Source organism: Onychomys torridus, chromosome 1 (assembly GCF_903995425.1).
Source record: "Onychomys torridus chromosome 1, mOncTor1.1, whole genome shotgun sequence".
Taxonomy (NCBI): domain Eukaryota; kingdom Metazoa; phylum Chordata; class Mammalia; order Rodentia; family Cricetidae; genus Onychomys; species Onychomys torridus.
Window position 1 is genome coordinate 161322589 of NC_050443.1, and position 25513 is coordinate 161348101.

General features: G+C 40.8%; 1 protein-coding gene and 1 pseudogene across 3 annotated transcripts in view; both read right to left on the reverse strand.

Moving 5' to 3' along the window:
• The window catches only part of Hpse2 (heparanase 2 (inactive)), a 610759-nt gene that overhangs the window by 25413 nt on the left and 559833 nt on the right, over positions 1 to 25513 (reverse strand). The gene's annotated exons all lie outside the window — the stretch shown is intronic.
• LOC118587969 lies at positions 25 to 25472 on the reverse strand (annotated as a pseudogene).

A 25513-nucleotide genomic window follows, 5' to 3' on the forward strand; every position in this document is an offset into this window, starting at 1 on the left:
GTATGAATAAATGGATCAAGTTTCTCACAAATGAAACAAGCAGTTGGGGTGGGGACTCACATCTCCAACTTTACTTCCTCTGGCTGCTCTCTCATGTTGGTTTGTGGTTTCTGTGAAACCATAGAATGGGAAACTTGTAATCCTTAGGATTGTCATCAACATGAGAATATAAAATATCATTCTCCAAATATTGTCACTGAGGACAAAGGGGGAAGGAGATAAAGGTTATCCAGCAGGAGCCCAGGCTGAGGTCTCCATTACAGAACCAGAAAGACAAACAGAATAAAGTTTGCACACAACTCTAATTCCTGGTTGTTTTTAATATTCTACAATTAAAAAATGCTTGTAAACTGAAAAGAATGTATAACCAACTAATAAATACCCATTTTGTAGCCAACACATGTGTCTGAGGGTACAAAAGTCTGCCTACCACCATCTTAATTCTGATTGTATTTGTTGTTTTACAACAATACAACCAAATACAAGTTGTATTTGTACTTGATACAACATAAAACTGACATTTGTATTGTATAAACTCTTAACATGGACTGTTGCTTTATGAACTCAGTGTTTATAACTCACCCATGTAAAGCCCCACTATAAATCCTGGAATTCAGGGCATGCTCTCTAGTATTAAAGACATCAAGTGTGTCTTCACTGTGTTCATCTTTCCAGATAGAAGTCTCCTGGGTGTCTCTCTCTCTCTCTCTCTCTCTCTCTCTCTCTCTCTCTCTCTCTCTCTGTGTATGTGTTTAAACTGTGTGATTACCTATAACATCAGTGGCCTAAAAATGTCTGGTGAATTTTACAAATCAGAACACACTTCTCAAAGAAACTTTGTCAACAGCATAGTCCCACATCTGCTCTGACATCAGCCTTTAAGCCCTGCTCAACTGTTTAACTGAATTATTTTAAATGGCCTTAGGATGGGCTATTAAATAAAGTCTCCTAGTACTTAAAATGCAAATATTTGACAACTTTTAATTAGATGGGATAGAAGAAGTCATTGCTTCTTATGTGTTTTATTCATGTCTATCATGTTCCAATAGGATTTCTATTGTTCCCTATCTGACTTATAATATGTTTAAAAATAATAAAAGTTTAATAAACTATAAGTTGGCTACTAATAGCTTGGCATAATATACTGTCTCTTGTTGGAGATGTTTTATTTTACAGATATGAAATGGGCTCAGAAAGCTTAAAGGGACATGCGAGGTCACAAAACTGGTCAGTGGATGCCAACAAAAGAAAATAGGGATATGTTTTCCTCCAACATACTTTACTCACTCTGAGACATACAAAGTCATACTGTATAAGGAAGCTTACACGCAAACATTCTGTGGACATAGAATCTGGAAGTGAGCCTTACTGTTAGTGCAGAGAGTGACTATGATTTAACTTATGACTCTTACATTCTCAGAGCATTTAGAATAAAAGAAAGGCCAGAGCACAATACACCCATCTCTCTGATTCCAACCCAATTTGTTCCTTTTTAAAGATTACTTCATTCCAATGTCTTATCACAAACATTTGGCTTTTTTTTTTAGAAAATCTGAAAAAGCTAAATAGGCTTGCTCTCAATTTTGCATTTAGGCATGGCTACGGTCTTTGTGTCATGGCAATTTCCAACTAAGGTTAGGCATATCTGTAGCAAAACAATTAACATTTAGGAACAGTATTAAGTTTAATCTCAAAATTTACGTAAAGGCAAACATACTTCAGAAAGATCAGCCTAAGTACTCTTTATCATTATTAAATGATAAATTAATTTAAGTTTAAACTCACACCAAGACTTACTGATGTGAAGCAGTCTTTTGTGTCGTGGGGGAGCTAACGGTCACACCATCTCTAAGACTTTGAAGACACTGGCTTTAAAAGATGATGAAGCTCATTTTCTTACTGTGACATCCACATAAAAACGTGCATCTCAACCAGCTGGAAATGCACAGCTCAGCAGTTAAATGCATTCATAGTGTTACACAACCACAGCCACTCTCCGTCTCCACTGTGCTTCCATGGCATGAAACCAAAACCCGGACCCATCCAACCTTACCCTCCCCCAGTCTCCTGTGGCCACTACTGTGCTTTCTGCGCACTGCATATAAGGGGTTTTCCTTGGATGACTGGGCTTATTTCATCGAGCACAAAACTCACAAGGCTCAGCCAGGTTGTACATATTGGAATTTCTATTTCTTCTAAGGTTTAATAATGTTCCATCCTATGTATATATCATCTTTGATTTAATTTGTGGACTCACATGTGGTCTATCTTGAAAAATGTCCCAGGTGTAATGAGAATAGTGTGTCTGCTGCTGTTGGGTAGAATTCTAGTTGATTTATTGTGGTTTGGAGCCTTCTCTTTGGAAGCCCTCTCCATCACTGAGTCTTCTGCTGTAACTGTTGACTTGTCTGTTTCTCCTCATGGTATGTTGTCAAGTGTGTGGATGTTTATAACACTTAAATCTTGATGTATTGAAATTTTTGTTTCCTTTGTTCCTTGTGAGTTTTTTATAATGTAAAGTTAATTTTATCTGTTATTAATATCGACACCTCTACTATGCTTGGTTATACTTGAATAGATTTATCTTTTTACAGCCTTTCAATCTGTTTGTACCTTTATATCTAAAGTGATTCTCTTATAGACAGCATACAATTGGACTGCATGCTTTTATTTTATAAAACCCTTTTTATCAACTTATTTTTTTAACTGCAGAGTTTAATTTACTTATATACAAAGCAATTATTGATATGAATGGACATACTTCTGTCATTTTGCTGTTTGCTTTCTATCTATCATATAGCTTTTTGCCCCTAATTTCTTGAATTACCAGTTTCCTTTGTGTTTGGCTAGTTTTGTTTGTTTGTTTGTTTGTTTTTTTCTCCTAGACAGGGTTTCTCTGTTTAGCTTTGCGCCTTTCCTGGATCTCGCTCTGTAGACCATGCTGGCCTTGAACTCAGAGGTCTGCCTGGCTCTGCCTCCCGAGTGCTGGGATTAAAGGCGTGCGCAACCACCACCCGGAGCTTTTTATTTTTTTAACGTTGGAACTTCCGGCCCTTGGAGCGGACATAGGGTTTGGTATGGCTATGTGGAGTTCCTTGCCAAAATGCAGGTATACCTCTCGGCCCTTCCGAGGACCAGACAGGAGCACAGTGCCTCGGCCCTTGGGAGACTCCAGGGCCAGCTGGTCAAAGGTGAGGATCTTACCCCCAGCCATGAGGATGCGACTTTGGGCGAGGCTGCTCACCCCGGTGCACACACCTTCAGTTTGGGCACTTTGAGAATTGCACATCATCTGTGACCATCCCTACAACCACAGCTGTCTTGTTCTCTCGGCCAGGAAGCTTCATCTTTCAGATCATCCGGGACAGGGCCAGAGGTGGCCGGTTAGTGCCACTCATAAATAACCTTTTCAGCACACCCTGACTGAAGGTCGAGTTGGTTCCTCTGGCCAGAAACCTGAACTGCTTGACTAGCAGCCACAGGGAGATGTCTTGGTTCTTGGGCTCCTTGCAGGGAACCTTTTGGTCCTTGTGGCGAATGTCAACACCCAGGATGGCGCCTCCTGCTCGGCCAGGTCCAGAAAGACAGAACTGCCTAGTTTTTGTTTGTTTGTTTGTTTGTTTTCATAGCAAAAGAAATTTAAATTCCTTTCTTACTGTCTTTTATAATACCACTGGGATTACATTTAACATCCTAATCAAACACTAATTTGTACTAGCTTAACTTTAACAACATAAACATTCTATTCTTTTACCTATCACACCTCATCTCAGTAGCAAATGCCACAAAATTACATTTTTTATATGCTATATTCCTAAGACATACCAATGAGTTTTTTTTTAAACACACAAGTATCTTCAATTATGTAACAAAATATAGGTTAACAATCCAAATTATAATAATGCATATTTTGATCAGTATTAAAAAATTTTGATCTCTTAAATCATATAAAAATGAAAAGCAGAGTTACAAATTGTTGTTATAATAATTTTTAGCTCTGGTTAGCATGAATTCATTCCCACAACTTCCATTTCTTGTCTGGTATGCTTTCCATCCAAGCTGTATGACTCCTTTGAGCATGTCTTATGGGGTGGGCTTACTGACAAAAATTCCCTCAGCTTTTCATTTACCTGGAAATGTCATAATTTTCTTTCACTTTTGAAAGAAAGTTTTCATGAATATGGGGTTCTTCATTGAGTGGATTCCCTTTTCTTTTCATGCTCTGAATACATTATCTCACTAACTTCTGGACCTCAAAGGTTCTGATGAGAAGTCTGCTGAGTAATAGTGCTGAGCACTGTCTACTATATAATGACTTGTTTCCCTCTATTGCTTTTAATATTCTTATATGGCTTTCAAAAGTTTGATTAGCATATAAGTTCATTTTTTGACTTAATATATGTTCTTGAAGTTTTGTATTCATGTCTTTCATCAAATTTAGGCAGTTTGTAGCCATTATTTTATTGAATATTTTCTCAGCTCCTTTCTCTCTCTCTTCTTCTGGAACTCTCACAATGAGTAGTATTTGGTTTCTATTAATCTTTAATCTGATTTTCTTTATGTTCCTCTCCATTGGTTATTTCCAACTTCAGATCTTTAGGCTGCCTGATTTCATTTGTTTGCTCAAATCTGCCTTTGAACCTCCTCACCTAATGTATCATTTCAATTATTGTGCTTTTAAGCTCCAGAATTTCTTCCTGCTCTCCTTTTAGTCTTGCTATTTATTGATACTTCTATTTTGTTTGCCTATCTGGTTCTTGACTTTCTCAAGATCATCTTCTAGGAGCTGTAAGACAGAGTCTTTAGCAGAACTGCCATCAGGTTGTCTTCAGGGGCAGTTTCTGCTTTTTAAATACCTCATACTTCACTGCTTCTTTTACGCCTTGTGATTTTTGTTTCCAACGTGGCATTTGAATCTAACAATGTGGCAACTTCTAGAAATTACATTTTCTTCTTCTCATTACACTTCCCTAATGTTTGCTGTTTAAGTTGTTTTAGGCTGAGTCTGTGCCAAGGACCATTGTATATGTAAACTTGTGGTTTTTGTCAGCACCCCTGCCTCCCCTGCCACCCCACAATCAGCCTTTCCCTGGTCATGTGTTGTATCTTGTTACTTTTAAATGTTTATGTCTTTACTATGTGGCTCCCAGAAATGGAAAAAGAAGATGAAGGATGCAAATTAAAAGGTCCTGGTCTTTAAATCGCCAGTAGTCATCTCAGCTGGGAGGGAGTGGCCTGCAACAATGGGACAACAGTAAGGGCTTGATTCTTTGTTCCTGTGTGTGGGAGGCCTGCTCCCACTTTCACGTCAGGGTACTCTTGAGGAGGGAGAAGTGAGAAATATTTAGATAGAAATACAAATGGGAGAGAGACAGGTAGAAACACAGGATAGCTGGGAGGGCCTGGATCCTTATCCACTGGCCTCTTCCATCTCTTCCAAAGGGCTATTTATAGGAATGCCAAGGAGTGGAGCAAAAGACCTCCCCCTAGCACAGCCAAGTGCACACCCTTCCAAACACCTGGCGACCATGCACTGCACGTGGTCAAGCACTCGTCTAATGCGGCTCTGCTGGGTAAAGCAAGCTCAGATCTCACTAGGAAACCTTTGTGGGCCTCCACACTGTGGTCAGGAGTAACCAGCCCCTCAGGTCATGGATTACTGATATTCTGATGACAGAACCTTTCTAGTTCATTTCAGCTCTTGTAAGCTGACTTGTAAGCAGCTCCAGTACATGTGCACAGCTGCCTACTGTAGGGTGGAGGGGGAGAGATGTTGGTCACTACTGAACTGAGAGCTGACATTTAACAAAATTAGCTGAGCTTTAGCACTCAAGACTTCTGCTTGAATCTGTAAGTGTCCAGAGTGCCAAGTTTGTCACCTCAGTCAGATTCTGCTGGTGCACTTGCTACTTAGGCAGGGAAACATATTCTTGTTACCCATGATGCCATAGTCTCAGATTCCCTGGTAGCCCATCCTTTTGTAGTAGTAAGAAAATTTTCTGATGTGTTCAATCTGTGTTTCACAGGTCACATGCATCCCAGGGTAGCTATGAACATCGTCCGAATCAAAACTGTAGGTTCACGTAACACACTATGAGACTGTTTTGTGTGAACTCTGTAGATGACAAATGTTGTGTTGCAATGTCAAAAGGCTGGACATGCCTATGAGTCTAACTGTACAGGGTACTAACATTCTTGTCAAATCTAGTCTGTTTTTATAATTTTCATGACTGGTTTGAAATGGAGAATTTCAAGGACTCTATAGAAAATATAGCAATATTTTTCTTTATTGAAAACCATTTGGTATATGGCACCAACTTGATTTTTAAGAATATAATAGTTATTGTAGAATCATACAATGAATAAGTTACTACAGTTCATCTCCATCATATAATAAGTTCATATACATGTCAGAGTTGGTGTTAGCTTACAAAAGTGGTATCATACTGTATGTAATTTTCTTTTTTCATTTAACTTTTTGTCTTAAGATTGTTAAGTGCACTAACAGTATATTCATTGTCAATGTTGCATATTAGTTCATTGTGTGAACATTGATGATTTTGCTGATGGATATTAAGTAGTGTCCAGAATTTGCTACTATATGCCATGTGGTTCTACCTAACACACAGGTAAAAGGAACTTCTGAGAGCATTACTCTAACTGTGATGGGAGTATCAGTCTTCTATGTGTGAATGTCAAAGAACAAACGTAGAGATTTCTCTGACTTCTGATATATGAGTCTCGTCAGAGGTAGACTCCAAAATTGTAGCACCCTAGTAATTCTGATAACCACTGGAGTCTGAGGAGTTCTAGAGTGCCTAACTGATAGTGAGATCACTGTTCCCTACACGGGTCTATTGATATTCACTTCTACAACGCCATGCCTATTTTCTAAAGTGGCATCCATTGTTGCAACTAATATTCTTTTTAGCAATAGCTGTATACTTAATAGTGCCAGGTATTTTCAAATTCTCTTAAAAAACGTTTGCCAGTCTAGCAGGCACAAAATATGTAGCCCTTTCCAGGTGATATTTAAAAATGGCTCTCATTTATAAAGATACTATATAGGTTCATTTGAAACTTTTAATTTTTTCTTTTAGGAGTAAGTTTTTAATCAACCTAGAATTTGTCTGGGTGGGAGGGGGGAGGACAGGGGAACCCATGGCTGATGTATAAAATTAAAACACAAATATAATAAATTAAAAAAAAAGAAAAAAAAGAATTTGTCTGGGGTATGATACTGAATAAGCATCTATTTCCATTTTGTAATAAGAAAAGTCAATTATGTCAGCATAATTTTTCATTAGGCTCTTCATTCTTTTTGCTTACTGCTGAGATAGGGTCGTCTTATGTAGCCCAATCTGGCCTCAGACTCATGATCTTCTTGCTCCAATCACCCATGTGCTGTGATTACAGGCATATGACACCAAGTCTGGCTTTAGTCTATCTATTCATCAGTCATTTTTAATGCCCCTTGTGTCCCATATTAAAGTTCCATACATTCCTGGGCCTGTTTCTCTGGGCTTCCTATTCTGCTCCATTTTCTGTCCTGCACTCCTACTATATTGTTTTAATGACCACTGTTCTATATTCTAGCTTGGGACCTGGTAGAGAGAGTCTTCCTATCCTGTTCTTCAGGACTAGCTTTGTTCATAGTGGAACTTTGCTCAGACAGAGACTTTAGGATTAAATACCCAATACCTAAGTAAAACCTGCTAAGACTTTGGAATTATAATAAATTTATAACTCAAAAGAAGAGAGTTTATATTTTATGATATTAAAAATTTTTAATACATAAATATGACAAGGACTAATAAACAACTGGGCGGGGTCTCTATATCATATCTATATCTATATATACATATACATATATATATATATATATATATATATATATTTCTCTCTGCTCTGAAGATGAAGAAGTTGTTCACAATTACATGAATTTTTTGATTAGAGTATTTCTATCTTTTATATAAAAATATTCATTGGAAAAAACATGGAAACTTTTTAAGCTCAGAGCATGAAATCAGAAAATATTTTTCAGAATGTACTAGTAATGATTTGGTAGTAAGCATAGCAATAAAGCGAATTCAGTGTTAAGCCTCAAACTTGCTCTGTTGGCAGATTCATTGATTTTCCATTGTAGAGAAGGCACTTTGAAAGTGCCTCTAGATTCCTTTCTCCTTGTCTATCCACTTGATGTTCTATTTGTGAAGGATCTCTTCACTTCCAAAAGAGCTCATCACTGCAAAAGCCTTCGTTTTCCTTCCCAGCCCAATTCAACGGCAATGTGTCCTGGGAAAGTGTGTGACCTAGGCAACAGCTATGGATTTCTCACACATTGAAGGCTACTATTTGTTTTTTACTTTTAAAAGTATCAGTTAATCACAAGCTCACAGTTTTAAGGTATGTATACACGTGTAATAAGATGTACATATCTACTCATGCAATGGGCTGAGAAACAGTGGTTCTCTTGGGTAGGATGGGAAGAACTGGGGAAGAGGAGAGTGGAGTAACTCATGCTGATGGGAACTACTGCTGTTTTAGTTCTGGTTGCATGGTGGACTCCTAATTACTGTTTGTGTGGTTTTCTCCTAAAGTAGCATGTAGGTGTAATCTTTGTATGTGGTAAATAATATATAAAACACAACAAATAAAATCTCATGACTGGTTTGTTATCAGTGATTTCTTTAGACAGATAACATCATGGACTCGCCTAGAGGTGGCCATCTCTGCATTGTTTTGCTGCCATGGGATGAGTTACAGCGATTATCTCTTAGTCTATCATCTCCTCTCTAGGGAGAATGGAGGATCGTGATTGGCGCGTCAGCTGAGGGTGGGAACTTTCATCATGAGCCAGTTTTGGACTGCCCTTTCATTCTTGCTTTTCCCTTTTTCCCTATCTAGCCTGTTCTTAAAACAATGAAACATCCACTCTCTCTCCCACCTCTCCCTTCCTCTTCACCTCTCTGTCCATATCTTTCCCTTGTGAAAACCACTTTTCCACAGAATCAAATGTGTTTTCTCCCCCTTTGTTTCATCCCTGCTCACCTCCTTCTCTCTCTCTTTTAAAATATGAATATATCCTATTTCTACACCACAAAAAATGTATACAAATGTAATGAGTCTAGATAATTTTTAAGGGAATAACATGAAAAAGTAGAATATATCTATATCTCAAAGAGAATAAACAGCAATCCATATATTTATAACAACGATAACTACAAAGACATTGGATGAAAGAACACTGCAGAAATTTTCAGACAGTAAGAGTCATTAATGGGAAAAGAAAATTCTATGACCTTTTATGTCAACAGTGAGCAATTTCCAAAGGAAGGAATGTGTTACAGCTTCCAAGGGACAAAGAAAGACACAGACATTCTTTAAATGTATCAGGCATGAGAAGTTGAAGAGAAATAGAGTCCATTTATTAGTTGTGGAGGGAAAACTAATAGCAGGTGACAATAAAATGACAGGGCTTTAAATCTTTCCTTTTCATTCAGTATTTGTCAAAAAGTCAATTGTCTGAAAGGTAGACAAGGAAGTGTATGGAATGAGTTGAACCAAAACAAATAGGAAAAGAGAAACTGATTGTAGAATTTACTAGATTAACTACTGAGCTGCATGGTCCTTGAGGTCTGAAACTACCAAACCAATTCCTACCATCCAGTGCCTATAGGAGGTGCTGAAATTTAACCTTGGGTTATGGTTGAAGCTTAGAATCTATTAAGAAAGTCTTTAATCCAATGAGTTGGGCAATTAATTAATGGCCATAGTTTTGATGGAAATGCAAGAACAGAATAGAAGTCAATGAGATCCTGTAGCAAAGGGTCTGACATAGCCTATAGCAGTAGTGAAGTCAGCCGCAGAGTGGCAGTTAAGGTTTGTGGAAGTGAGGGGCAAGAACAGAAGGTGTTTCAAGTGTGAGAGCATCTTTAAGGACAGGAAGGGATTCCGTGTTTTGTCTTTTTTTTCTTTTTCTTTTTCCAGAGCTGAGGACTGAACCCAGGGCCTTGCGCTTGCTAGGCAATCACTCTATCACTGGATAAATCCCCAACCCCGGATTCAGTGTTCCTGAATGCAGACCAGTTCAGCCTCAACTGGCCTTGCACACCAAGGAAAGGGTGGACCAAAACGAGGATGGCAGAGCCAGTTCAAAAGATCCTAACAGTTTTAGAAGTCACCTTAAAATAAATGGGAAGTCATTATGGAGTGAAGCTGAGTCAGTGACATTATTTAGTTTATATTTATCAATCTGGCTTTCATAGTTGTGAAAAAACCACTAAGAAGTTAATTTATAAGAATGGTGATCATGGTATGGTTAAGGAAGTCATATTAGAGAGAAGAGAGATATGAGAGATATTTAGGATATAAATAATATTGATAGGACTGGATGACTGGTTGGACACATAAAATAAGTATGGAGGAGGACTCATGGCTTTGAAATGTTCAGACCTTATACTCTGGAAGATGGCATGGAAACTGGTTACTCAGCAACAATAGCAGTATTTCCCTTCTATGCTTAATGCCATCTCCTTCTAACCCACCCATGATCCAACAAAGCTTGGGGATGCCAAATTTTACCAGGGACAAAGAGGTAAAGACATATCGATAAGAAACAAGGTCAACAGAAAGTGGTAATGACTAAAGATACATGCCTCTATGGTTTAGCTCTGGTTTCTTTTTGACAGTTTTTTTTATGGAGATGAATCCACTTCATGTTTTTGCAGGGTTTATATTTATGCAGTCACTATTTCTCAAGCTTACTAGCTATAAAAATTTAGAACCAGACAAAGGGACCCTTACTTTAGAGGCCAGGCTCTGCCCTCCTCTTCATGAGGCAAAAATCCCCAGAGCCAAGAGCACATGCCCCATCCTTAAGTTAGCACTTTCTAGACCATGTGATGAATAAACAGGACCCTAGGAATCTGCCCAGATCACCTCTAACATTTTGTCTGGATCTGTATGAGCTGAAACTTGAGGTCTGGCTGTAGACCTAGGGGCCTGGTGGATCACGGCTTTGAACTGTGTGCCAATAGACCAAAAAGGTGACAAGAGGACATTGCTTGTGGAGGTAGGAACAGGGATTGGGCTTGTGGACCAACCAGCTTGTTTAATTGTCTGCCCCTGAGACTACTGATATATCAGAGACAAAGGAGGAGGAAGGGATTTGGAATGTGGAACTAGGCTTTGACAAACCCAGTGAAAGCTGTGGACACATTAATGGATTCTTTGGTGCTATGAGTACCTTCTAAGTGTTTATCAGTGGTTCACAAGCATGCTATCCACCAAGCCTAGCATTTTACAAGTGTATATCAGTGGTGTACAAGCATTTTATCCATCCATCCTAGGAGCTGAAAAGAGAACAAGACATCTTCCCATCCTGGAGAGACTTAAAGGCAAAGACACATGTAGACATCTCTCCATAAAATGAGGCTAACTAGAGAAAATACCAGGTGAGAAGGGAACATTTGTATCCCTTTGGAAATTCAGAAGAAGAAATATTGTTTTTATGACTCAGGAATTCAGGGATGCTTGCTTAGAGAAACAAAAGCAGAGAAATAATTTGCTTAAAGTTGAAATATATAAATATTACTCAAGTCCTGAAACTTATTTATTGTTTCTAAACTTGTCCTCATAGGCATTAATTAAATGAGATAATATATCTCGAAGCATCCATCATAGTACCTAATGTATGAAAATATTTAATAAACATTGCTTGTTCCTATCTTTATTGCTTCATGAAAATATTCTTGATGTACATTGTTATGTTTTATGTTGCCCTAAAAAATACCTGACACACTTGTGTGCATGTGTGTATTGGGAAGGTTAAGGATCATTGGATAAAAGCTCCTTGAAGCACTTACCTTGAAGGGGCCTAGACACTGGTATTCAATAAATGATCTTTAATCGAATGAATAATCAAATTAAGATTTCCCTAAAGCCGATGGGAGGATTTCTCGGTTGAATGGGAATGGAGCAATGCCTTTCCAGGGTCAGGGGTTGGGTGTTCTGAGAGCAGATGGACCTTGCCTCAGATACCGCTGCTTGTTTGGTCTCACTACTTTTTGCTTCTGGCGAATACACATGGACTGACATGGCTAACAAAATTAGTTTTTTTTTTTCTTTCTTTTCATGGAGACTCTTATGTGATCCAAAGTCACAAAAACTAAACTAACTCTGAATGGGCACAGACGCTACTCTTCATTTAGACATCTACCCTCGGAAAGCCAAGAAGAAATGGAATACTACCATTGGTCTATCACTAGATGTGGCCCGATGCTAGAGCTAATATGGACCCTTTATTATAAATTAGAAAGGACCCTTTATTATAATTTCTCCAGAGAGGGAGAAATAAGCCAGATCCAGAAAATGCCATGTCATAGAAGTGTGCTTTGAATGGTCTCTCTTTTCTGGAGGAAAAGCAATTCTCTCCTACCCAGTGTCACCACTCAGAGCTACTGACTGGGCTAGAGAAGGAAGACTGGGTGCCTCAGTATAAACTCAACCCTTTCGACCTTGCCTTTCATTTTAAAAGTTGTGGTACTATCTGGTCTGAATCCAAAAAGCCAAAGACAGAATTAACAATTTAATTGTAAAATTGCCCTAAACACATGTGTTTGGTGAATTAGTTATGACAAAATGTCTCTAAACTATTCTTGTTTCAAGAACCTGGATAGGCAGATTAGACTAAGGTCTAAGATGCCAATAAAACATTTCCTTCTGTTTACAAGAACGAATTCTCAAACTCCTCAGTTGATATCTACATTTGATCCAATCTAAATTTCGTAATTTATTCCAAAGAAATGATAATAGATACATGCAAAGATTTATCTGTGAGACAGTTGCAGCTACCCTTGCTGATATGCGAATATCAATTCTGCTCCGCCTGGTTACAGCTAATCAGATCTCCCTGAGATAAGTGACAATATTGAGCCAGTTGGACATCTTTCTTCATGGAATCTGAAAACTGAATGGTATGACCAAACCATTCTATGTCTGGAGAAGATTTACTCTATGCAGCAATACCATTCACTGGTACTGTTGTCTAGACTCCATGAGTACTTTAGCTTGTCTTCTTTACTTAATGTCTCCTCTCCTCAGTGATCCACTGGTTTACAGTACATTCTGTTCTTGAGTTCAGTTCCCAGAATCTCCATAGTAGTTCACAAACACTTGTAACTCCAGGAGATCTGATGCCTCTGATCCTCTCCACACAATTAAAAATAATATAACTATTAAAAAGATTTCCTATCCTTTCCTCATTATAATCAAGGAATCTTAATTGGCTGAAGCGTCAACAGGAGTAAAACCTGAAAGCAACTGTTCAATAAAAGAACTAATAGATACATTATGACAGATTCAGCTATGGATACTTTGTAGTTCCTAAAATATTTTAGAAGAATATTAAAGGATTTCAAATCATGTTCATTTAGAGTTTGTAGAAAGAGGGCAGAATGATCATATGAGGGGCACTGTCTCTGCAACCACACTTGGAGGCTATACATGGCAGTCCTCTCCTATAATAGGACCGGAGAGAACTTTTTAAAAAAATATATCTGATAGGGATTAATATCCAGATATATGAAGAACTCATCAAACAAAGAGTCAAGGAAACAAATGACCCAATTCAAAAATGGGCTAGGGGTCTGAACAGAGCATTTTCAATAGAAGAAATAGAAATGGCAAAAAACAATAAAAACCACCTCCAACAAGCGTTCATCATCTCTGATAATTAAGAAAAATGCAAATTAAAACAATTTGTGATTTTATTTCCCCTCAGTCATGATGGCCAAGATCAACAAAAGAACTGATAAAAGATACTGTTGAGGATGTGGGAAAACAGGAATCCTCATTCACTGTTGGTAGGAGTGTAAACTGCCGTAACCACTTGAGAATCAGTATGGAAAATCCTCAAAAAGCTGAAAACAAATCCACTATACCACTTCTTGGCATATGCCAAAGTCCTCAACTTCCTGCTTTGGGCACACTTGCTCAGCTTTGTTCACTGCCATTCTAGTCACAATAGTAGAAAAAGGAAACAGCCTATGTGTCCTACAATGGATGAACACACAATAAAAATGTGGTATGTGCACACTATGGAATATTATTCACTTGTAAAGGAAGTAAAATCATGAATTTCTCAGAAAAGATCATGTTGAGTGAGGTAACTCAGACCCAGAAAGACAAACACAGCACATACTTTCTCATCTGTAGTTCCTAGCTCCATACCTTCAGGCGTGAATATAAAACACAGAGTAACTTCAGAGGCCAGGAAACTATAAAAGGACCATGGTGGCAGGGTAGGGACTTGAGAGGGGATAGCAGAATATCTGTGATATGAAGAGGGGAAGGCGTCATTTTCTTAAAATTACTTCCTGCTTTCTGGGGGTGAAGGCATCTTTAGGGGATCCTGAAAAGAAAATTTTGGGGTTAATTGTCAAGTCCTGTATCATTTGTCCAGTCGCTGCATAATGAGAAAGTGCAGGGCTTATCTCAAGTCCTTGTTCGAGTAGTCTGTCTGTCTGGATCATCTCAGCTAGCCATCTCAAAATTGTCCTGAGTAGTTTCCAAAGTTGAACTTTCTGTGGTGTTAATCAGCTTAATGGCTTTACCATGGTCCATGTGGAACCATTGTTGTGGGGGCCCATCATCCTTTTGAAGATTTCAAAGTTGCTGTTAGGTATGGTCATGGTTCCCTGCAGATTTTTTTTTTTTTTTTTTTTTTTTTTTTGGTGCCTCCTCTGTGGTTTGGAGCAATCACAGTTTCATAAATGTCTGTCTCTCGGAACCATGAATGTTCTTCCCTAGAAGAGAATATCTTTACAGCAATTTCCCCCCACCATTTGTCTTGCCAAACTTTTTCAAACTGATCTTTGTCAATGCTTTCTTGTAACACAATGGTCCTGGCAATTCTTCTCTGAACAAGCAGCAGTAAATACTTCATCCCAGGTAGCAGCATCACCGCAGTCACCAACATGATGAGAAGCAGCAGGCAACTTGGAGCAGCAGCCACTGCCTCCATGGTCCCACTGCCACCATTTGTGGCTGGTCCCCAGCTGAAGCTTCTCCTTAGCAAGCCTCCTAGGCTGGCCTCAAAATCGGGATCCTCCTGCCTCTGCCTCCTTCAGCAAATCCAACCAGTGTGCCACCACAACCGGCAGTGTGGCTTGAGTCTGAGCTAGGGCCTGCAAGGCCACAGGCAAGCAGCTTTTTCGTGAATTCATACCACGAACTTTGGGCACCAGATGTAGCATGAAATCTTAAACAGTCTTATTAATAAAAACAAACCTGAAGCCAGGTATTGGGGTAAATGCTGGAAGATCAGAGAAACAGAATAAGTCACAGCCACCTCACCTCACCAATTCCTTAGCTGATCCTGTTTCCTCAGACTGGAAGCCTCTCAGTCATCATCCAGAATGAATCTCAGCTGAACTGTTGCTCAAAAGCCTAAAAGCTTCACCAGCTAGTTCCTGGTTTTCATGCCTTATATACCTTTCTGCTTTCTGCCATCACTTCCTGGGATTAAAGGCGTGAGTCACCATGCCAGGCTGTTTCCAGTGTGGCTTTAAACTCACAGAGATCTGGATGGATTTCTGCCTCCAGAAGGCTAGGATTAAAGGTGTGAGTGCCACCATTTTCTGGCCTCTATGTCTGTCTAGTGGCTGTTCTGTTCTCTGACCCCAGATAAATTTATTAGTGCATGATATATTTTGGGGAACATAATATCACCACAAAAAGTGGCAGCCTAATCAATGAAGTAAGCACACAGCCCAAGGGGAAACATCTTACCTCATTAATTAGTGACTTTACTGTGAAGCTTCATTCACTTTCAAAGAGACTGTTGCTTCCAGCTGCAAATCAGCCTCATCTTTTTCCCTTCTCTGAAGGCTTCTGAGAGAATCAGTAAAATCGAAGGGTATATTTCACTGGCTGAATTAGGTCCTTAGGAAAGCAAGAGGTGAAGGCATTCCCCTTGCCTGGACTGCCTCCAGGGGCACAGGCTCATCTTTGCTGCTCTGTATCCTGCTGCTGAGACAGATCCCCAGGTGTGAAGGTCATTGTCTAAACTGTCACTGTGTGATGAGGGGTCCAAAATGCAGAGAGCCATTTGGAACACATTTGAAGATTAATTATCTAGTGAAGATCAAAGGAGCGGGCGGCCAAAAGTCTCAGCTCTAAATGTAAAACTCAGCAGGAAGAAGGACAAGTAGTAAGGAATCTCTATTTTTGCTAGGACTGCCAAGTTTCAGAGTCTCCTTGATTTCCTGAGAGATTCCTGGTTCTAAACAGTTACAAAGAATGCAGGGAGCAAGCCCATCATGGTGGAACATGACTGTAAGCAGCATATGAGACTGAGGCAGGAGGATCTCAAGTTTGAGGCCAAGTATCTTCAGCTACATAGTGATCTCCCAAAGCCCTGCCCAACCCAACCCAACTCAACCCAAGTGACCCAGCATCTTACATCAGGAGTAATCCTTTCTTTAGAATCACAGGGAGCTGTGCTAAGATATGCCTTTTCAGTCATTATCACTACTGACAACATGGGCCAGGAGATGCTTATCATGCAAGGCTGTGCTGTGCACTGGCCTGTACCAACTAGAGATTGGCATACCTCTTCCCTAGTTGTAATACCCAAAATATCCCCAGCAACTGCCAAATGGAGCAGAATCACACCCTCACCTCCTCACTTGGAAAGTCACCAACCTACAGGGTGGCGAATGGGAAACACTGTGTGTTCCCTTTCCAAACATCCTAGAATATCCCATGAATGTGTACTCTCAGAAGCCTGAGTGCAGACCTGCTTTATTTTGGGTGCTGGAGGGGAGAAAGTGTCTCCTAACATTTCATGAAGATGATATGTAAAGATGTCTAATCTTTTGTTATTGCTTATTTAAGAACACTTCCTTTCATTTACCTAAGCCAATCAAAGTTTGCGGGCGTGGGATGCTTAGATGCCTTTACAATAGGGCTACTTCCTGGAGCAGTCTGGATGTGTGGCTGTTGTGTTCATTCTCCACAGTGGCAGAAAATCTTGGGCTCTGGAGTCAGAACCCTGCTACAAATTCCAGTTCTCTTCCTTGTCTTCATTGTAAGTCACTCAGTTGCACTAAGCTTCATGGTCCAAACATTAAAAACTTTCCTTGCTTGACTGTGGTAGGCAATTGATGAGGCCTGGGGAAATGCCTGACTCACTTCTGGCAGGAAGAGCCCTTTCCTGCTTATGTTTTCTTGGCTCAGTGTTTGATTACTGTGATGGAGGAATGAGGGACACTTCCCTCCAGAGTCCAGTGCCTCGGTCTTCATTTAGCTCTCCTCAGAGCACAAGGCAGGTAGGCAAATCATGCTAAGACATGGCATGTGGCTCACACCTTTGCAACTGCCTTGGTCACAAGCAACCAGGAATGCAGTGGTGAAAGATGGGATGGAGGGGCGCAGCTCTGGCAGAGAGTGTCCTCAGTGGCTGCTGAGGTTTCGTTTCTCCAATAAGCTCTCCTCTAAACACATTTGCAAGCTCCACTACGGGTGACAGTGAGTGAAGTTAGACTTGCATTCCAGGTCAGCTCCAGCACTTTGTAGGGAAGACTGTTGTCCCTTTTTAGGCACTTTCCCTTGGAGCCTCAGAATTCTCATCTGGAAATAAGTTAAGACACGAGGCCACCTCATGAGGCTGGCTGAAGATTAACAGGACAGTACATGTAAAGACACTTAAAAATACTCAATGATGCACCCATTAATAGTGATTTTCTGCAAATTCCTGTGGCCACGTATATCCTGTTTTAATATATTATTGAAAGAATCAGTGATGGAGGCAACAGAGTTTAAGGTAGTAAGAGAATTTCAACAGCTAAGCAGTGAAGGGAGAACATGAAGAGGATGACATACCCGTGGGGGAAATACACAAGAAAATGATAGCGTAGGCAGAAAGACCAAGATTCAAAGGCAACAACGGTACTTATAGATGAAAAGTAGGGCCAATTGCACCTGTGCTCCATGGCCTTAGGGCCAGGACAGGGCAGAGCCATGCCTTGTCTATACACGATGGAAATACATCAGCTGACTTCCTGGCTTGATGTTGTCGTCGACTTAGTCGTCATGGCCATCTTCACACTCGTCATGCATAGGACCAACAGTGGTAACTAACACTCTCAGGTTTGGAGAGCTCAGAGTTTAGTTGTCCAGATTCAGTAGGTTTCTAAGCAGAGCTGTTGAGCCCTGAAATTCCATTCTTGCTTCCTTAATTGGTTCATCCTTCAGGTGGCAGTTGAAATATAGGCTCTTTTGGCTGAGTGGCTCTTCTCTTCCTCCGCAAGGCCTTTGCCTACATTTAACACCCACACTTTTCTGCACCAACAGTACTTAGTTAAGGCAGAAAATTTAATGTTAAGGTGCTTAGAGAGTGGGCTTCTAATCACTGTCTTCTGGGCCAGTGGGGAAAGCTCTGAAAGCATGGTTAGAGGAGTCAGCTGACTCCTGTCTAGGGTGGTGGTGTGCAGGACCTCCCTGGTATTAAGGAGCAGAACGGAGACTGGGGCGGTCAGTGCAGGCTTGCCCTGGCTCTAGCAGGCAGGGCTAACTGGCCCCAGAGGAAGTGCCTTCTTGACAGCCAAGTGCTCTGACAAGCTCAGGGCTCCAGAACACACAGACAGCTCCAGGAAAACCCAGGGACACTGTGTGGTTCACAAACTTGTTAGCAGCCGCTTCAGTTAAAGAATTAAACTATCTCCGAGCAGCAGCAACATCTATACGAGCCAAATTGGGAAACAAGCTACAGACCACATCTTCATTGTGCAGACACTCATTAACAAATACGTGAAAAAAAATGCCATCCAGGGAAAGATGTTTCCCTGCTATGGAGACTTAAAAAGCATTTAATTCAATCTGGCATGCATGGCGGAACCTGAAATGACTACAGGGTGTGATGGGTGGGAAAGCACTGCCCAAAGAACGACTTGAGTCTGTCCTGCAGAACAAGCATGCCAGAGCTGGATGAGAGAGACCAGACTGTCTTCCTTTTGGATTTTTGAACATCAGAGAAAGGCTTTCTGTTTCTGAGGCACTTCTAAGTTTAGGGTAGTTCCTGAAGTGCAGAGGAGCTGGCTACAGGTAACCAATTCCTCCATCTCACCCCCCTCACTCCTCAGGGGACTAGCGCACAATCTACAGACCCTAGTGCTAGCTGCCTAGAGATTTCAACCTGGATTGGCAGGAAATGTCCAAAATTATATCCCATTTGCTTTTTAGATGTAGACTATATCCTCAGGACCCATGTAAAAAAGTCAGTCTTGGTAGTGTGTGCTTGTAACCCTAGTGCTGGGGGTAGAGGCAGGCAAATCCCAGGGGCTTGCTGGCTAGCCAATCGAGCCAAAATAGCAATCTTCAGTTCAGTGAGACACTCTCTCAAAAAATAAGGTGGAAAAGTGATTGAGGAAAACATCCCATTTTTAACCTATGGCCTCCACAGTGCCTGCACAGGTGAGAACACACACACACACACACACACACACACACACACACACACACACACAGGCATGCACAGCTGTATATCCAATGACTTCTAGAATATTTTCATTTATATCAGGCTTTATGTGATTCAAATAATAGTTTTGCAATCTTTAGAGTATGCCAAAGCCAGAGCATGAATGTAGACATACAAATAATAAAGAGAGAATGAATGTAGGGATAGATAATGTCTTTGTTTCTTCTCAAGTCCTGTGACAGGAGTCTGTTTCCTTTGCTATTTATGAAGAAGGGAGTGTGTGAGGTAGCTGAAGGGTGAGGGGAACAGGCGTTGGGAATGAAGCCTGTCTCCAGTAGGGAATCCTGAGAGGAGACAGAAGCAGTGGAGATAAAAGGTAGAAGAGGCTTCTGTTTGAGGACTACTCTTGTGGACACCCAGTAAAGAGGAGGCTTTGTCATTAAACAGCAAATTTACCCTGCCAAGCTAGGTTGTTTCCAACAGAAACAAAATCCACTAAAGTGGTCACCTCTAACCCAAGGTTTTTCTTGGCTGTGACTCAACTCTTCCTATAGTGACCCAGGGCCAACAAGTGGCGCTTGTGGATGGGCACAGCATGTGGCCACTTGAAGACTTGTTAAACTTCCAGCCATCACCTTGTCTTTACTGGTCAGGAACAGATTGCAGCTTAGTGATGGGAGCATTGGGAGCTGACCTTTGCCAAAGTAAGTTCTTATCCTCATAAATGCAAGGGAGGATCCAAGGTGTTATTCCAGTAACTACCTGAGACATTTTTTTTTGTACAACCACCTGAACATTAAAAATCCATCACTAAACACTAAGGAGAGTCATTATAGTTTTACAGGGTTTGCATAGAGAAATATCAGTTGATGGAGAAGTTGAAAGGAACATCAAACTTGTTATGGGAAGCTAATATATAATAGAATGCAAATTCTTGAAACTGTGTAAAAATTTCAAAGTTCAAAGGAAAAATCCAATTTTAGAAATCTTCAGGCTGGAAAATAGTTTATTGAATCTGGAATGAAGACATTACTGGAGAGCATTGCCTGGCTTGATAATGCTGACATTTCTGAAAGTACAGCGACACAAGGTTGAGCTGTATAAAGTCCCAGCCCCTCCTAGAGTAAGGTGAACAGGACATTTCACCTACTTCCACTTTCCACACCATTCTGAAGCCAGTAGTTGTTTTAAAAGTCTAAGTGGAAAGCCATGTTTAAATTCCCCGTATGTTGGGAACTGAAATCTACACAGTGCAGGCTGACTACCTGCTTCCTCATTTCCTCCCAGAAGTCTCCTTGACAAGTATAATTAGAAACTGGCAGAGCCTGCTTATATCGTTTCTCTTTCCCCAGTCAAAGATTTAAATTAAAAACTCAGATGGTCTTGACAGAAGTTGGATTAGAAACCTAGCAGGTTAGACTTTGACAGGGCCAATGGTTTCTGCTTCTCTTGCTTTCTTTCTCCCGATTATCTTTAAAAACTAATGTTTTTATTTTTGATAATTTCATACAATGTATTTTGATCATATTCATCCACTTCCCCCAACTCCTCCCCATCCTAACCAACTTCCCTACCCTACCCCATTTCATGTACCCCTCCTCTCTCTCATAACATGGAGTCCAGTTTGTACTGGTTAACCACTTCTGGGCTTGGGGCCTACCCTGGAATATAGTTGATATCAAGTATCACTGCCTTGAAGACAACTGATGTTCCCTCTGCCAGCAGCAACCAAATGCCAACAGTAGGGTTGGGGCTTCATGCCCACCTCCTTTCTTCATGCTGAGATTCTGTCTGGTTTGAGCTCGTGCAGGTCTTATATATGCTGTCAGAGTCTCTGTGAGTTAACATGTTCGTCTGCCATGTTTTATCCTTGACACTATCAAACCCTACGACCCTTTAGTTGTAGGGATGTCTTCATGGCATGTTACCCACACAAGTGCACAGGGCCCTATGTTCAAAAGGGACCTGTGCTCAAAGGACTTAGCTTACACTGTGTTGCTGCCACTGTGAGATCTCAATAACTATAATTAAGCTGTTCTGCAAATGCCATACAATGGGACAATAGATGTGCCTCTAAGCAGAGGAGATGTGCATGGTATTTCTGAAGTCCCTTGTTGCCCAAGTCCATGATCATGGAGCCACAACTCACAGGAGTTGAATGGAACTCAAGTGAGTGTAAGGTAAGGTGTGTGAGATGGAATGGAGGGGCTAACAGCCCCCAGAGGGACATTTTCTGTTCATAGCACAACTTTTTCAGAATAGAGAAGGCAATTCTAAGATACACAAATGACTAAAAGTCCTATCACACTTTTTCTTACTCATGTGATTTTTCAGTATCAGCTAACCACCTTTCCTGAAAAAGAGGAAGAGAGAAGGCGAGGACAACACACTATTCTGTTCTGCTTCAGTGCTTTTGGATTTGGCACTCTGTTGGTTCAGGGTATTGATTGGCACATGGTAACATGAATTGCTAAATGGTCTTATTAATAAAAAACCTGGAGCCAGATATTGGGGTGAAAGCTGAAAGATCAGAGGAATAGAACAAGCCAGCCACAAATTCTGACCACTAGGAAGTCCTCAGCCCAAGAGAGCTACTTCCTGTATACTCACGCCTATATACTTTTCTGTCCCTGCCATCTTACTTCCTCTCTCTGCCCAGCTACATCACTCCTCTTTCCGCCCAGCTCTTTCACTTCCTGTCTGTCTGTACAGACCTCCAGACCTCTATGGTTAACTAGTGCTGAGATTAAAGGCATGTGCCACCACACCTGGCTCTGTTCCCAGTGTGGTCTTGAACTCACAGAGATCTGGGTGAATCTCTGCCTCCCGAATGCTAGGATTAAAGGCGTGTGCTATCATTGTCTGACCTCTATGTTTAATATAGTGGCTGGCTTTTCCCTTTGATCCCCAGGCAAGCTTTATTTGTTAGACTCAAATAAAATATCACCACAGGGGATTGGGGATTTAGCTCAGTGGTAGAGTGCTTGCTTAGCAAGCACAAGGCCCTGGATTTGATCCTCAGCTCTGACAAAAACAAACAAACAAACAAACAAACAAACAAACAACCCAAACCAAAATATCACCACAGTATACATATGTATAGGATGCAGCTTAGATAGTGTTGGTAATTCTGTAAAGCTCCTATATTAGCAATTAAAACACATACATATCATAAAGATGAATGGTAAATTAATGCTAGCTAAATTTCAATTTCTCTTAGAACAATATTAAATAGCAAATAAAAATATAACAAACCTAGAGAACTGAAGGAAAGAACAAAGCTTTCACACTTGGGTTACTGTTTTGAAGCAAAGGCACTACATTTTCATGACCAATCAATCCTTGCTCTTTAAAACTCTATGCCATAGTGATATCCCTCCTGTTACATATTCTATAGGCATCATCTACTATCAGATGGAACAGACTCCAAAAGCTAGCAGAGAGACCTGAATTACCTACGGAAAAGGCAGGATTAGGAGAAATATGAAGTGGGTTATTGTTTTACAATGACAGGAAAGCTTTTACTATTATACTATTATTGTTGTTATTGTGAGAGAGGGTCTAGCTATGTATCCCAAACTAAACTGGGAATTGGAGATCCTTCTACCTCAATCTCCTAAGTGTAGGGATTATAGGCTTACATCTCCATGCCTCACTGGAAAGGCCTTTAATTAGAGAGACCATGGTAACTGGTAGTTAGCAGAAATAGGAGGATTTTCTCTGGTAAAAACTGAATTAGATAGGTGAGCATTGTCTCTCATAGTATAATAACACTTGATGTATCAGAACAATACAAATTTTAATTGAGTTTTTGATAATTTCAAACACCAATACATTTAGATCTTATCGACTCCCTGCTCCCCCCATCCAACTCCTCCCAGATCCTTACCATACTCTCACCACTAAGTCCTGTTTCTTCCTCTCCTGCTTCCTCACTTCCTTCTTCAGAACCCACTGCGTCCAATTATGCTGTCTCTATGTGAATGGGGTAGGGCACCATTCACTGAAGCACAGGCAACTGACCATGGGACCCACCACTGAAGAACACTGACTCCCTTCCTCAGTGGCCATGAACTGTCAGTAACTCCTCAGCCCCTTCCTTCTCTCCATGGAGTGCTGACTCACTTGATTCGTGAGTGAGGTGACCTTCACATATGCAGATGGCATTGTTTTACAGTGCCTCTTACAATCTTTCTGTCCCCTTCTCCAGTGTGTCAAGCCTTCATGGGAATGGGGTGTGAGAGAGATGTCCTACTTAGGGCTAAACGCTCCCACTCATGTGTTATCTGCACTTTTCACACTTGCGAGTCTGTCTTAACTACCCTGCACTGCATAGAGAAGCTTCTCAGATTAGAGTAAGAGCTGTGCAGGTCTGATGACTCATGAGATCCTGGAGCGAAGCCTGGTGGGTAGCTGAGCGGCCTATCTCAGAATACCTTTGATGAGAGTTTTATTCTGATTACAAAGTCAACTCCTATATTAAGTTAAGGAGAAAGCAAAGCAAGCCCACAAGCTGCTGTTGTGACCTTGAGCTAAGTGTGTGGTCTCTGAATTCCGAGGAACAGGAAGTGACACAAGACAGCGGGATGGGTCAGGGACATGTGATTCTGAAGGTCGATACCACGGGAAAGAGAGACTCCGGTGTTCTACTTTCAGCAAAGATTTCAGAAATGTGGTGGTATGAGGATGGTAATGTTTGGCAGCTCTTAGCATCAACCAAGAATAGTGTTTCAGAGCACAGCTTTGCTGTGATGCTCAAGAGATGGTGCCCAGGCTGCAAGTTCAGCTCCTACAAGCCATCTAAGAACAGATTGTCTAGGGGGTATGTCTCATTAGTACGCAAATCCTGGCTATTCCATAGCACAGGGATGTGACAATTGCCAGAATTCTGCAGCCAAGAAACCCACAGTCCCCAAAGCTACACTTTCTGTTTCTAGTTTTCTATGATGTTTTTATGGTTATAGGTAGGACAGAGTAATTGAAGCTGTTTGGGCCTGTCAGGTGAACGAGTGGAAGACTGGGCCACACAGACAGAATCTTTTTCTTTTCCTCCCACTGTAAGTGGGTATTTACATAATTATAAGGAAAACTATAACTTTGGTGTGGCTGTGAAATGGAAATGTGTGGAAGTCATTTAGACAGATGTTATTTCTCTCATAGCATTATGGCAATCATACTATTAGATGTATCAGCACAACTTTGATACAGGTTTTGTTTGGATCACAACACCAACTCCTACATTAAAGTCCTGTAATGTATGGGTTAGCACTAGTCCTAGAGAACATATTTCATTCCCAGTTGTTTGGTTCAGATTTCAGTGCCTGAGCTCATGCAGCATGGCCATCTGCTCACAACTTTGAAAATAAATAGAGAGAGCTGTGTTTCTAAGGACCTGAGGCTAAGAGACAGGCATGGTCATCATTAAGTTTACAGATGACACTAACGAGAAGAAGCATGGGATAAGAATTCCAAATGGGAATAAATGCAGGGTAGAGGCCTGGAAAGAACATCTTAATCATAAAATAAATGGTGAGGAAGGACTGGCTCTGTGTGCTCATGACTAGATTAGGATCAGGACCCACTGGGGTTGGGGAGAATGAAGCTGGTATAAATTTCTGAGACACAATATTCTGGATCCAAGAGTGCTAATAAAAATTTGAATCTCTTGAAAAGATTTTAAACCAGTCCATCCTTGCCTGTGGAGAGGTAGGAATACTCCAGCCCTGGGGACTTGTGTGATGTTTATATGACTCAGGATAACACTGTCCTGGAGGTCCCATAAAAGGGCAGGCTGTAGAAAAGACCCTGCCATCCACGCTCACCACTAACCGTCCCCACTCAGCTCTCTCACGCCCATCATTTCCAGCTTCCTGCTTCGTCTTCCATGCTGTTGTTCTCCTAGTACAGCCAGTGTTGCCGTTATCCCAGCTAGGCTGCTGCCTTCATCCTTGACCGTTTGCACTCTGCTGTCCACAGCGGGGGTGGGAGTCATCTCCTGACACTTGGATATGATCACAAATCCCAGGCAAATCC